The sequence below is a fragment of the Pipra filicauda genome, unplaced genomic scaffold (genome assembly GCF_003945595.2).
Source record: "Pipra filicauda isolate LSUMZ 115617 unplaced genomic scaffold, ASM394559v2 scaffold427_size588224_pilon, whole genome shotgun sequence".
NCBI classification, from domain to species: Eukaryota; Metazoa; Chordata; class Aves; order Passeriformes; family Pipridae; genus Pipra; species Pipra filicauda.
The window spans coordinates 58,189-63,957 of record NW_024104562.1 but is presented as its reverse complement, the minus strand read 5'-3'; positions in this window follow the sequence as shown (position 1 = coordinate 63,957).

Genomic DNA, 5,769 nt, shown 5'->3' with positions numbered 1-5,769 from the left:
TTACATTTTCACACAACGATATTTCTTGAGGCTTATGAATGAGCTGGTGCTGTACCCGCAGCAGAGGCAGCCTGAGTGGTGAAGGATGTGCCAGGCGTTCGGGGGACGCCAACACAGGGACTCGAGCTACGCTGGTGCTCGTGTGGTGAGTGCTGCCTGCTCCCCTGCAGCACAGGGCTGTGGCCCAAAATCTAGAGAACTTAAGAAAAAGAATGTTAAGAAAAAGAATGTTAAGAAAAGTTGATAAAACTTTTCCTTTAGGAAGCGGAAGTGTTTTGTGTTCCAGCTGCTTGGCATTACAGCCAGGGCCCTTGGACGTGCTGCTGCTGCCCACTGGAACATGGGGCAAGTGTGGGGGCAGTTTCCTGGGCTCCCTCTTGTTAATGAAGTCCTTCCCACTAATGACTGTGCTCAGAGTGCCTGTGCCTGGCCTGCAGCTTGGTATGCTCTTCCTGTTTGCATTCACATCAGGAAAGAAACTGGATTCCAGTAATGACAGAATTTGCACTGAACATCTCAGCTCGTGTCTCATCACCCAGGTGCACAGGGAGGGAAAGGGTGGGAAAGCCTTTCCATGGATTCAGTAACTCTTGGGGGTGCTGTGCCCTCCTGGAGCAGAGACAGATGGGACCCTCTGGGGACCAGAGTGTCGCTGCCTTGGTGAAGGCACTGCTGGGGCAGCAGCAGAGGAAAAAGGAGAGGGGAGAGACCTGCAGCACTTGGGGCAGGGAGGGACCACTAAACAGTGGCAACTACTAATGGGAAAATAAGAAAAAGAAACATAGGCATTGGGTGCAAGGCTCCTGCAGCAGCTAAAGCCCATTGGGAAGCTGGCTCCCAGGGTGCCAGGGCCTCAGCAGCGTTCACCGCCAGCCCAAACTTTTAAACCCAGCTTGTTTTCCCCATTATGAGGAGGAAATTGCGACTGCCTGAGAACCCTCTAATTAAACAAAGCCTCACCATAATATTTGCTGGGAGCTCGCCAGCCCTGTAATATGACATTACCGGGCCTCTTTATTAGCTGAATTGGGTATTTAGCATCTCTGCCAAACCAAAAGGCAGTTGAGGCGTGTGGAAACAGCACTGTAGGATCCAGCAAAGGGTACTGTGACCTGCTGGTGAGGCTTGGCCACACAGAGGGTGGCTGCATCACCCTGGGGGGCTTCCCCCACAGACAGACCTCCTCTTGGTTATTTCCCTGTCACCCAAATCCAGCACAGCAGCCCCAGCATGGGACTTTGGGAGGTTTATTCCACGTTTCTCCCACTTGTCTCCCTGAAAGCGCGTCACCCACTTGATAAAACCTGATTTAATGGTTACAAAACCCAGAGATAAAGCTGCTCTTAATGGATTTCTTTAAGATCAAGGCTGTCAAAGACCAGGCTCAGAATCCTTTCTACAGCGAGAGCGACTATATTAAGTGCACTCAATCACGCCCAGGCGAAGGTTCCCTAAGTGAGACTCTGGCTGGAAGAAATGCATTTTATTAGTGTCTCTGGAGAAAGGAGCTTGGCAGGAGGGATGAGGAGCCTCCAAGCTGCGGTGGCTGCAGTCTGGTTCAGCTGCAATGAATGGGATGTGAAGGACTCTGGAAGGCATGTCCTTGCTCCCCGATTGGGTCCTGCAGGGAGGAGGTTGGTGGGCACCGTGGTGACATTGCAAAGTGGTGACGTTGCATGGCAGTGGCCCCTGTGTGGGGCAGGTGGCTGGTCAGGGAGGGATGCTCACCTTGGGATGGTGCTTACAAACACACCTCAAAATCCTCTCTATGGAGCTTGGCCCCTGCTGGGTCTGAGGGAGAGTGCATGGTGGTGACGCTCAAAGACTTTTGGAGGTCTTGGATGGGACTCACCCCAGCCAGGGGGTGAAGGAGAGGGGTCTTGGCTACTCTGGGCAGACCAGAGCTTAAACAAAGATTAGTTTTTCACAATTTTCAGCTCCAGACCAGAGTTTAAACACAGATTAGTTTTTCATAACAATTCACAGTTCCATAATGAGAAATTTGCAGCAGTTCTAAACTGCTGGTTGCTTTTAAATCATTTCCTGTCTTTCTGTCTCAGGCTTGACATTTGATGACGAATTGAGTCTCTGTGTTCATTTACCCACTGATTTACTGTACGGAGGTGGGAAGCTGCGGCCACCTTAGTGAAGGTCAACACAGAGTGTTTGCTTGTAATTTCCAAAGACTATTAAGGTTTTTAAATAAACCCTGTGGTAGCTGTAGGCAATGAAGGCCCCGCTGGTTAGGCTGCTCCTGCAGCAGATCCCATCAGATGATGAGGAAGGGTTTGTGAGCAGATCACTTGGCTCACTGGTGTGAGGTGCCCAAAGGGGTACATCAAAATGCACCCCAAAGTCACGGTTAGAGAGCACTTGATTTTAAGGGCACAGTGAGCCGGGTGCTGACAGCCGCTCCTCACCTCCCAGCCCAGATTAGCATGGGGTTCTCATTCTGCTTTTCCCTCGCTCGCTGACCCTGTGCTCATCCCTGGGAGGCTGGGGGGAGCTGCCCCACGGCTGCCCCAGGACGTTGCTTTGCCTCCTGGCGCAGGAGGTTTGTGAATCTGTTGGGCGGGTGCGAGCAGAGTGGGCTGTGCCAGGAGGTTCGGCTGCGCAAATGTCACACCGATCTTATCTCGGGGGAAACATCCCTCAGTAATTACAGTCAATGAAAAGTCCTGCAATAAAAGCCTCGGAGGCTGCAGCCTTCTGTTTATCTCCGAAGTGCGTGCGGAGGGAGCTGGGAGCGGGAGGTGCCGGTGCCTGCGGTCCCTGCGGTGTGGGGACGGTGTCGGGGTTTGCTTTCACCCGGGCCGTGGGCAGGAGGATGCTCTGAGCTCTGCCTGCACCAACCATCTGCCCCTGCGCTGCCAGTTAATGAGTGAATTCAGAAAAAAAGAGAAAAGAAATCTCTCCATGGATAATTGGCACACAGAAAAGGGGCCAAATGAATTAAATAAATCCTTTGCCATGACACTGGCCCCACTCAGCTCCCTGCCTCTCACAGCAGCTTTTCAAGCCTAATGGTATCAGATACTCTTTTGGCACCCATTTTCGGAGCTGCATCCCACCCCTGCTGCTCCTTAATGCAGCTCATCTCCTGCCCGTGGCTCCCAGGGCCTCCACTGAATCAGCACTTCAAATTAAAGTCTTCCCCACTGCTCCCTGGTTTCCATGGAGATCCAAGTGGATGCTCCTTCTTCCTCCTGAGTCGATGGAGAGGCCCCCTCCTGGGGATGGCCCTCAGGGGAACCTGGGGGTCCCCGAGCATCCAGTGGCTCTGCAGCCGCCTTTGCCACGTGCTGCTGCCAGCAGACTTTGGCTTTGGTCCTGGCATGCTGGTGCCCTGTCCTGGTGCCCCGTTACACAGCAGAGAATCCCACAGGTGCTGGGAACAGGCTCCCAGTGTAAGTTATCCTCCCACGCTGGAGCTGATCCTACTCAGCTCTTCAGGGAGCTTGGCCAGAAGAAACTCTTCTCCTCCGTTGGGAAGCAGCCCTTTGGCTGGCCTAGGACCAGGTTGGTTTGTTTGTATCTTTACTTAAACTGTGAATAGACTTTGTAGTCTGCACAGAGGTTTCCTGAGCGTTGCCTGGAGCTGTTTGGCCAGAGCTGCTCCAGCAGTGGGAATGGTGGTGGGAATGCCCTCACATGTGTGACTGAATGGGCAAATAGCTGTGAGACCTAAGAAACAACAGTAATTACAGAGCGAAATTGTTATTAATGTACTAATTTACATGGGAGCCAGGCTGTATGTAATTACACTTTGGGATCATGATAAGGTTAATGCATTTACCTTCCTGGGTATTTATAGACACTTGGAATTGTTCTCTCCGTAAGAACCACACGTGTGTATTCCTGGCCTTGTGGGTCTGGCAGCTGAAGAGGGGTCAGGGGCATGGGGAGGTTTGTTGCTTTTTGCTAATATTGCTCACAGGGGAATTTGGGGCAGCAGCAACCCTGGCTGCATGGCTCTGGGGCATCCCAGGGGATGCTCACAGAGGGGATGCATCCAGTGGCTTCCCAGAGCCTCTTGGATCATGGTCAAATGAATTTTCTGTGGTGTGTATACAACTCTGAGGGGAGCTGCCCCAGGGGCCATCAACATCTGGCATTTGGCTACCTGGAAATCCCCCCAGCCTCTGGTTCAGCAGCAACCACCTGGGCTGGCAGAGGGAGCAGCAAACATGACCTGTTCATGCTCAACAAATCAGAACTTTTCAAACACCTCGGAAATTTTCTGATATTGGCAAAAAGCCTCTGCCTGTGAGGATGCTGTTCCCCATGCCAGGCCCACGTGTCTCCTTCAGCAGCCACTGCTCAGGTGGCCGTGGCCGCCCCAGAAATGCCAGGCTGGAGCAGGGCTGTGTGTCTGCACAGGGGCTGGGGGGAGCCCAGGGACTGCTGCCCCGGCGCTCGGCATCGCTCCGGCTGGGTGGGAAAGGGAACGAGCTGGGCAGGATGGGACGGACCTCGGAGTCCCCCTCCTCAGGGACATTCTGGCTTCTCCCCAGCGCCTCTGCCCTGCTCCAGCCCACCTTTATTAATGTCACACTGGGAAATGTCAGCTGGGTTTGCTGAGCATCCCTTGGCACTGAGCCCTCCCGGCCGCGCTGGCTGCCGAGCCCACGCGTGCAGAGCCGCTCGCTCGCGGGCCACTCGCGCGGCCACCAAGTGTCACCAGGGATATTTCTCCTGGTGTCACATGGGGAGGATAGAAGGATACTGCAGAAGGTCAGCACAGCCCTAAAAATATGTCTCTGTGTGCGCAGGGCTGTATTTTTGGCTTCTTCACAATCCAACCCACACACTGCTGGTGAAAGGCTGGAGTGGCCTGGGCACGGGCACCTTTAGGAATGAGGGAAAGGTTTAATAAGGTTATGGGAGGCCTTGAGGACCCTTTGGCTTGGCCTTTCGCTGATTCACAGGGAAATAACGTGTGAGTGGCTCCAGGGAGCCCAAGGCTCCCCTTCCACTATAAAACTCTGCAGTAGGGTGGTCAGAAAGGGAATTGCCAGAGGAGCTGATGAAGCCCAGCAACATCCCAAATATTTCTCCAGAAATCAATGCAGAAGTTTATTCCTCTCTTTAGAGAAGAAGAAAGGAAGGGGAAGAGGAAGGAGAAGGGGAAGGGGGTTCTAGGCTGCCTGTCAGGCCTGTTTAACCACGTCGTGTAAACCCATTTTTACAACTGTGTAAGTTTGAGTTATGTGTGTTATTTTTGCAAACTGTTTCCACATGGCTGAACTTCTTGATGACAGAAGTGAGTACATGCACAGGGTTATGCAAATGAAATACTTAATTAAGTGGGAGTCATACAAAATAAATTCTAGCTCCACCAAATGCCCTCTCTTCTTCCTTTAAATCCAGGTCTTTTCCTAGTGATCGGCTCCCAGCTGAGAAACTCTTCCTGCAGGGGATGGTGCTGCCTTCCCATCTTTTCTTGGGAGGAGGGTGGGAAGAGGCATCCCCATCCCTGGATCATCCCCTAGAGACATTCCCATCCCATCCCATTCCCTCCAGTCCCCAGCCTGTCCCCACCAGCACAATGTTCTGCCATGCCACCCACTGCTCTCCTTCCTCCAGCCCCATTAATCACCCTCGAGGGCTCCTGCTACCTTATCAGGCCCAGATGTTTCCCGCTGTTTGCTACAAATGTTAATTATCTCCTAATTACTTCTGAGCAGAGGCTGGGCTGGCAGAGAATGGGGTGAGAGCCAGCCAAGGGCATTTACAGCCCGGGGTGGTGAGACATGAACCAACAGCTGC